This window comes from Nothobranchius furzeri, chromosome 6 (genome assembly GCF_043380555.1).
Source record: "Nothobranchius furzeri strain GRZ-AD chromosome 6, NfurGRZ-RIMD1, whole genome shotgun sequence".
Classification (NCBI taxonomy): domain Eukaryota; kingdom Metazoa; phylum Chordata; class Actinopteri; order Cyprinodontiformes; family Nothobranchiidae; genus Nothobranchius; species Nothobranchius furzeri.
The window spans coordinates 58,749,128-58,758,863 of record NC_091746.1 but is presented as its reverse complement, the minus strand read 5'-3'; the positions used below and the strand labels follow the sequence as shown (position 1 = coordinate 58,758,863).

At 39.5% G+C, this 9,736-nt stretch overlaps 1 pseudogene; it reads left to right on the top strand.

Moving 5' to 3' along the window:
- Positions 1-3,925: 3,925 nt before the first annotated feature.
- Positions 3,926-4,755, top strand: LOC139070421 (uncharacterized; annotated as a pseudogene).
- Positions 4,756-9,736: the final 4,981 nt, after the last annotated feature.

Sequence of the window (9,736 nt, the reverse complement as noted above, 5' to 3'; positions counted from 1 at the left end):
GAATGTAGGGAATTTAAATTTGTCCTGCAGGCAGCCAGGGTGCTTTTTTCTCTTCCCTACCTTTCACTTCACCTTCCTTCAAGTATAATAGTTGATTGTTTGACCTTTATCAAAGAAAAATTGACAAGTACTTTACCAAATGGCTTTCAGTTAAGTAAAAACTTGTTTGGTATCCAGTCAATAAGTCACACTAGTGAACTGTTTTAAGAAGCTATAGAATCGCATGCCATTGTGCTTTTTGACTCTAGACGATGTATTCTGAAATTTAACATACATATTCGTTTGAATGGAATAAATAGTATGAAGTTGAATGTTTAGATAGAATTGGTATTTTTTATTTTTATTTTTTTTTTTTACGAATAGTGTAATGAATATATTTCACAGATGTTATGTTTATTTTGGACACAAATGCCAGAAACCACTGTAAATAAAGCCAGATTACATTTTTTTCCACTTAAAAAAAAGAAAAATAAATATCAGAATTCATCAATCTGGACACAAATTTATCCAAAGCTGAATTTAGTAAAAACTAGAGGTTGAGAACTTTGGTATGCCCCCTGCTTCGTGTAGCTCCATGCAATATTTATTCTGATTGTTGGCTTCAGAAGGCTGCAACACAGCTGGATACCATCACACCCTGAAAGTCCCACAAAAAAGTTTGAGCTGGGGTCACCACCTACTCAATCAGCATGAGTCTTTTTTTCATCATCCATCAACTCTGGCCTGTATACTGACATTTTGAATTCATGACCAACCAATAAGTGCTGTTTCTCATTGCCAAATTAATAAAACAAGGAAACTGTGAAGGCGCTGGCCTGCTGTGGCCTGTGATTGGCATCTTGGCCAGTGCCATGAAATCTAATACAATCAACAGATAATGTATGAGACAGGTTGGCTGGATGCTGGAGCAGTGATTTGCGTTTAAGATTGGACTGAGAGAAGAAATATGAGGCTGAAGCCAAATGTCTGGTGAGAAAAGATGTAAATTAGTGGATGTTACATCCAAACCTGTCACAAAATTTGGATGAAAATGTAAAATAAATTGTTGATTGAAAGCCATTTAGCTGCACTTTCAAGACTTCAACAATCATTCTAGAAGGTGTTTTGTTATAACTTTTTTTAATGTTTCACATTAATCCCATGTGTCTTCTTGTGCTTATTTGTGCTGTAAAAATAGTTCAATTCCTTTGGGATCATACAACCTAGCTCACAAGGTGGAGAGCGGGTTTTCCAGTAAAGGTTGCAGGTTCAATCCAGAGAGTGCTGCTGTTGTGTCCTTGGGCAAGACACTTAACCCGTCTTGCCTGCTGGTGGTGATCGGAGAGACCGGTGGCGCCAGTGTTCGGCAGGCCTCGCCTCTGTCAGTGCTCCCCAGGGCAGCTGTGGCTACATCGTAGCTCATCCACACCAGCGTGTGAATGACTGGGTTGTGACGCACCTTGGGGGGTTGTAGAAACCTAAGAAGGCGCTATACAAATACAGGCTATTTACCATTTACAAAACCACACAACCACCTTCCTAGATGGAGTAAATAAGTGTTTAATGTTCAGTTCCACACTGAGTTAGTGCAAAAGACACTTCTGTGTTTGTATAAGACCAGGTCACATATAAAATAACTGCAAAACAATTACTTATTAATGTGACCGTCATGCAAATGTGTAAATACTAAACTTGTTCACCTCAGACATGTGCAGGTTCTTACAAGCAGTTGCACTCCAGCTGAGATACTGGCTTTGATTGTTGATTTACAGACTGAATATTCTCCATGATAAAATTGCATTTTACAGAGCAGGCAAGACAGAATCAAACAAATAACAAATGTACTAATAATAGTATTAGCATGCACATGTACAGAGAAGATAAAAGTACTGACAGTCCTTGAGGCATACACAATAAGCATGCAGTGATTTCTCTCAGGAACATCAAACTAAAGCAGTCTTTACTTTTATTTGACAAATACCAGTTAGGACAGAGGAGGATACAACTCATCCAGAGGCAAAATCCACACATTTGTGTTTGCAGCTTGCCAAGATTGATTAATGTTAGAATAATAATCAGCATCGGGTGGACACGTGACTTTGCATGCAGGTCGACCTGAAACATATCTTCACGAATGGAGAGAAGTTCTATGTGTTTTTTAAAAAGCTAAATGTGTGGAAGTAACATCTGCTGGAGTATAAAATCACCGAAGACTATCGTAGTTTTCCGAGTCCATAAATCCCAAAGCAATAAAAGGAGGAACTGTGGTGGTAGTATAATGACTTCACCATAAAACAACAAGGGTTGGTGTTAACTGGTGCATGTTGCCATAACTGGGTCGTTATTTCTCTGCAGGGCAAAAGTCTAATGTTTCAGAAAAAGTTAAATGTGGATGAGTCATATTATGAAAACTGGGTTGATTTTAATCAAATCATCACTCAGAAGCTTTTATTAATACTCTGTTGTAAACAACAATGCCATTTGTTGTTCTTGGTTTGTTAAGATGTTTTTATTAAGGGGCTTGCTTAATTCTACTGTTTTATTAATTAAGCTATTTATCATTGAACTATGTGTGAATGTGCTGATTATTCTATCAGTGTCTCATATTAAAGTCATCACCCCCCCCCCCCCCCCCCCCCTCAAGGGGGTATCACACCTTAGCTTAACTGGGAAAAGGCTGAAAATGACAATCTGATAATCAAACTCTAGTTTCAAGGAGTTAGAATTTTACTTGGTTGCTGAACACTCAACTAGCTCTTCACCCTTGCAAGAATATCCAAGGGCGTATGGATTCTTTATAAGTTTAAATGAGTTGGAGAGGGTTAATGACTGTGATATACTTTTGAAGAGTGGTTCACTCATTTAATCAATACATTTGCAGTGGTCTCTAGGAAGGCATGCCTTGTGAGTTGTGCTCTGGATACAAAAAGCCCTGGTGCACCTGTTTCAGGATATAGAAGATTGCCAGATCAGAGGAGAGCTTTAGATGGCAAGATTTGGAGTCTTACTTCCTGATGTTTGGACATCTCACCTCTGATTGACTATTACCAATGCAATTTGGGGTCATTTTAATTCTGTAAAGTACTTTGAGTCGCACTTTGCTTGAAAAGCGCTTTATCAATAAAATGTGATTGATTGATTGATGGATTGATTGATGGATGGATTGATTGATTGATTGATTGATTATCCTAGCACTAGCTTCTACTAAGTTGAGACGTCCTCTGCTGTTTCCTGAACGCTAAACCAACAAAAGCCTTACTCGTCGTGCATCAAGATGGGTGAGTCCATGAAGATAATTGACAGTGTGATGTTACGCTGTCAATCTTTTCAAATCCTAGAGTTTCACATTCTATTTTCTATCCGACACTAATGCAGAGATAGGTGTAGGAGACCATTTTCATTTTCAGCCTGCATGAAAAGCTTAGATTGATCAATTATAAATAATCATTAATAAATGTAATTTTTTTCTGTGAATGACACCTTTAACAATGTGGTGTGCTACCAATATCCACTTGTAGTGAGAGCTTGGTTCTCAGCCAGGTAATAAGTCAGACTTGTCTTTACCAAGTGTTTGACTCATCAATGGTACAGAGTGAATAGAGGCAGTGGAAGAGTTGCGTTGCTGTTTTCTAATCAGAGGTGAGTATTACCCCTCCCTGGCAGTAAGGCGTTTCCTGTTTCCTGTTTTCAGTATTGCACTGCGTGTAGCTCTTTGGTGTTTGTGGCTTGCTAAAACTGATTTAATTTCTCTGTACTAGGATATCTCTCAGTTATTGTAGCACACAAGCACGCTAAAACACACATTTTCTGTTGTTCCACCTAGCTTTTAGGGAACCATTTGAGTTTGCACGCAGTTTATTTGGTGTTGAACAGTTTGCTCGTCCAGTTAGCTTAGCCTCAGCATGGCTATGGCTACTTCTGTCTCTGCTTCTCCGCTCCAATCTCTTGCTCTCTGTGTCAGATGTTTAGTTACTCCTCTGCCTCTTTTAGTGATAATGGTACGTGTAATAAATGTAGCATTTTTGTAGCTTTGGAGGCGAGGGTATCGGAATTGGAGGCCCAGCTCTGCGCTGTTAAAAAGCCCGTAAACAGCCGTAGCTACTTAGCTAGCGCGGGGCTAACTACCTCAGAACCACCCCGTAGTGACCCTCCAGCAGAACCCGAGCAGCCGGGACCTCAGGCCGGCTGGGTGACGATACGCAGGAAGCATATAACTCAGCCCGTGGGCCACCACCAACCCGTCCACATTGCTAACAGATTTTCCCCGCTCAGTGACGCACCCACTGACAAGCCGACTCTGATCATTGGCAGCTCCATAGTCAGAAACGTGGCATTAGAGACTCCAGCAACCATAGTTAAATGTTTACCTGGGGCCAGAGCGGGCGACATTAAATCTTACCTTAACCTGCTGGCTAAGGATAAGCGTAAATACAGTAAGATTGTTAAGCTAGCGGTAACGACACCCGGTTACGCCAATCGGAGGTCACTAAAATTAATGTTTCTTCGGTGTGTCAGTTTGCCAAAACAATGTCGGACTCCGTAATTTTCTCTGACCCCCTGCCTGATCAGACCAGTGACAACATGTTAAGCCACATGCTGTCCTTCAACCGCTGGCTGCCTAGGTGGTGTCCTGAAAACACCGCGGGCTACATTGATAATTGGAAAACTTTTGGGGGAAAACCTGGTCTGATGCGGAGAGACGGCATCCATCCCTCTTTGGATGGAGCAGCTCTTCTTTCTAGGAACATGTCCAGTTTTATTAGTTCTCCATGACAACCCAGGGTCCAGACCAGGAAGCAGAGTCATAGTGTAATACACCCCTCTGCAGCTTCTGTACTGTTACCCACCCACTATCCCATAGAGACAGTGTCCTGCCCACAGCCAAAATCACACAGATTATATATCAGGCTTAATAAAGCAAATCATGGAAATCTCATCAATATTAGAACAAATTCAACTGAGCAGAAAATTAGAAAAATTAAATGTGGGTTATTGAACATTAGATCTATTTTTTATAAGACTTTGTTAGTTAATGACTTGATTTGTGATAATCAGATTTCTTTGCTCTCTCTCACAGAATCCTGGCTGCAGCAAGAGGACTATGTTAGTTTAAACTAGTCAACTCCTTTAAATTATTTCAATCATATTGCTCGAAGTACAGGGCGATGAGGAGGAGTAGCAACCATTTTTCATTCGGACTTATTAATCAGTCCCTTACCAATTAATAGCTACAGTTCGTTCGAACATCTTATTCTTAGTTTTCCTAATCCACATTGCAAAACTGTAAAACTACTCTTGTTTGTAATTTTATATCGTCCACCAGCCCCTTTCTCTGAGTTTTTGGATAAGATCTCTGATTTTTTTTTTTATCTATTTGGTGCTAAATACTGATAAGGTCATTGTAGTGGGGGATTTTAACATTCATGTGGACATTGAAAATAATAGCCTCAATGTAGCCTTTAGTAATATCCTAGACTCAATTGGTTTTACTCAAAGAATACATAGCTCCACCCACTCCTGCCATCATACATTGGACCTTGTGCTGACTTATGGCATAGAGTGTGACAAAATAACGATTTTTCCACATAATCCAGTCCTCTCAGACCACTTTCTGATAACCTTTGAGTTTTTTAATAACTGAGTTCTCGAGACATGAAAGTAAATTTCACTATAGTCTGTCTATCTGACAACGCTGTTGCATCTTTTAAATCAACTGTTCCATCTTTACTGTCCTCTGCATCTCAGAGGAACGTAGCAGAGGGCAATATTTTCATTTCTAGCCCTTCACAAATTGATGTCTTAGTTCATAATATTACTTCCTCTTTACGTGTGGCATTAGTTGACGTTGCCCCTTTCAAAAAGAAGGTAATTAGGGACAGGAAGTTGGCTCCCTGGTTTAATTCTCATTTACGAGTTTAAAGAAAAAACTAGAAAATTGGAGAGAACATGGCGCTCTACGCACCATGAGGAGGCCTACCTATCCTGGAAAAATAGTCTTGTGCTTTATAAAAATAAGCTTCGACAAACTAGAACTGCTCATTTCTCAGCGTTAATTAAGGAGAATAAGAATAATCCTAAATTTCTTTTCAGTACAGTTGCCAGACTTACACAGAATCATAGCTCTGAACCATCTATTCCCTTAGCCCTCAGCAGTAATGACTTTAAGGGATTTTTCACAAGTAAAATTAATTCTGTGAGAAACAAAATCTTTAGCATCCTCCCTAATGCGATTTCTTCTTCCTCAGTAAGTGAGGCAGCATCAGAGGTAACTGTAGAACCTCATCTGTTTTTGAACCGTTTTGATCCAGTCGAGCTTTCAGAGTTATCAAAAATATTAGCTTCATCTAAACCTTCAACTTGCATTTTGCATCCAATCCCAACCAAATTATTTAAAGATGCATTTCCTTTGGTTACTGCCCCCATTCTAGATATAATAAATCTATCCTTAGTAAATGGATATGTACCACAGGATTTTAAGGTTGCTATAATCAAACATTCACTTAAGAAGCCTTCTCTGGATCCAGATGGTCCAATAAATTATGGACCAATATCTAACCTTCCATTTTTATCCAAAGTCCTGGAGAAAATAATGGCCACCCAAGTATGTGAGCATTTAAACACTAATGATCTGTTTGAGAAATTTCAGTCTGGTTTTAGAGAGTATCACAGCACTGAAACTGCACTAGTGAGAGTTACAAATGATTTTCTCATGGCCTCAGATAAGAATCTTGTGTCTGTTCTAGTCTTGTTAGATCTCAGTGCTGCTGTTGACACAGTAGATCACAATGTTCTTGTAGAAAGACTTGAACATGTTGTAGGGATCAAAGGAACAGCGCTAGACTGGTTTAAATCCTACCTGTCTGACAGATTTCATTTTGTAAATGTGCATGACAAATCTTCTTCATACTCCATGGTTACTTGTGGAGTGCCACAGGGTTCAGTGCTTGGACCAATTCTTTTTACTATATATATGCTCCCAATTGGTAAAATCATTAGACAGCATGGGATAAACTTTCACTGTTATGCTGACGGTACTCAGTTATATTTATCCATTAACCCTGATAAACCTAATCGGTTAGGTAGATTACAGGCTTGTCTTGAGGACATAAGAAATTGGATGACTCTAAACTTTTTGCTTTTAAATCAAGACAAGATGGAAGTTCTCATCTTTGGACCAGAAATCCAGAAAAGTAAATTGCTTAGCCAGTCGCCTAACCTGAATGGCATTACATTAGTCTCCGAGAACAAAGTAAGGAACCTTGGTGTTATTTTTGACCAGGACATGTCATTCAAATCCCAGGTTAATCAGGTTTGTAGGATTTTCTTTTTCCACCTTCAGAATATTGCTAAGATTAGAAGCATACTTTCCAGGAGTGATGCTGAAAAACTACTTCATGCATTTATTACACAAAGACTGGATTACTGTAATTCATTACTATCAGGAAGTCCACAGAATGTAGTTAAAAGTTTTCAGCTTGTTCAAAATGCTGCAGCTAGAGTTCTGATGAGAATTAAAAAAAGAGATCAGATCATATCTCTCCTGTCTTAGCTTCCCTACATTGGCTACCTGTTAAATTCAGAATAGATTTTAAGATCATTCTTCTCACATATAAAGCTCTTAATAATCAAGCTCCATCATGCATCAGTGATCTGATTGTTCCATACCTTCCTAACTGAGCACTTCGCTCTCAGACTGCAGGTTTACTGGTGGTTCCCAGAATATCTAAAATTAGGATGGGAGGCAGACCTTTTAGTTATCAGGCTCCTCTCCTGTGGAACCAGTTCCCAGCTTTAGTCCGTGAGGCAGACACCTTGTCTACTTTTAAGAATAGGCTTAAAACATTTTTATTTGATAGGGCCTATGGTTAAAATCTGATGTTAGCCTAGATCTGGACAAGTGGGGGAGTAGAGGGAGGTGGAGTGTACAGTCGGTAAAGACGGCTCTCCCTTGCAATGCCTCCAACATGCCTCCATCTAAAAAGGCTAGGTTATGCAGAGTTATCTCTGTAGTTATGCTGCTATAGGCTTAGACTGCTGGAGGATACACTGACCACTTTTCACACTCTACTAATTTCTTCTACAATCTGCTCTTTAACTGTATTATTTCCTGCTATTTCAGCTGTTAACTTTATTTTTTCTCTAAGTGTTTTTCTCCCCAGAAGAAGCTACAATGATGTTCTGCTGAGCTGTGTTGGCCTCAAGGAGGGGGCCATTGTCTAGCACACTGCTGCTAACCACTTAAACGTTCTGCCTCTCCTGATAATAGCTTTTTGCTTTCCTTGACGTTGGATGTGCTACTGCTAGTTTACCCGTTTAATTTTAGATTCACTAGGATAAATAAAATAAAGTTTATCTCTTGCCAAATAGAATATTTACTAAGCAATCACAATGTAACCATAGACACATTGCTTGGCGTGCGTGTGTGTGTGTGTGTGTGTGTGTGTGTGTGTGTGTGTGTGTGTGTGTGTGTGTGTGTGCGCGTGTGTGTGTGTGTGTGTGTGTGTGTGTGTGTGTGTGTGTGTGTGTGTGTGTGTGTGTGTGTGTGTGTGTGTGTGTGTGTGTGTGTGTGTGTGTGTGTGTGTGTGTGTGTGTGTGTGTGTGTGTGTGTGTGTGTGTGTGTGTGCGCGCGCGTGCGTGCGTGCGTGCGTGCGTGCGTGTGCGTGCGTGTCTGCCCAGTCTTCAAAATCCCCAGTGAGTTGTGGTGGATGGCTGCTTATACTGAGCCAGGATCCTCTGGAGGATTCTTCCTGTTAAAAGTGAGTTTTCCTCTCCACTGTCCCTAAATGCTTGCTTAGTATGAGGATTGCTGTAAAGTCACTGACACTAGTCAGTGACTTGATGCAATTTGCTGGGTTCCTTATATAGGAAACATTTTTTTCTGATTGGCTTAATGAACGGACTTGAATTGGAATGTTTATTATGTGAAGAGCCTTGAGATGACTCTTGTCGTGATTTGGCGCTATATAAATAAAATTGAATTGAATTGAATTATTAATGAGTAAGACACCAAATCCTGCTGTTTTCTATCCCCCACCCTCCCCTGGAAACAAGCTTTTTTTTCCACAGAGAACGACTCACAAGCCGTTCATTAAAATTAGAGACCATAGCAAAATGTGATTAAGTAACTAACATATAGGCCCAGAAACCAGTACTTTCCATGTAAGAAATCTAAGATTTTAAATACTGATGAAAACTATTGCAGTTATTGACTTTTTCTGCAAATTTTGAATTTATCTGAATCAGTGCATCTGATAGAATAAGAACTTCCAGCTGTGCCTTTATTTTGTCTCGTTTTGAACCCTTTAAATGCTAACATATGACACAGCAATCATTTTAAAATCTAGCTTTTAAAATTTGAATGCCTATTGGCTGATGTTATGTTAATAGAACAACCAAATAATAATCAGTTTTGTATTAAGTATTCCTTATTGAGTTAGCAAACAGATCATTTTTGTATGGTTGAATGTATGTGAGTAAGTTGGCTTGGATAGTTTTTGTTTGTTTTGTTTATATTTGTATATTTGTTGATTTTTTTTTCTCAATTCCAGATGAGGGCTTTTTTGGGGTGGAGGGGTGTGTGACATAATGATCGGGAGCAACTGTGAAATGTGACCATTTGAAGGGCAACACTCTATAAGGTTATATGTATTGATTGGAGCTCCATTTGGAGGGGTGTGCAGTAAAATGTACTGCAGCCACTTCTACTCTCTCTGTAACTGTTCAGGCTTCTGCTTCTCATGTAATGGTTTAGAAGTGG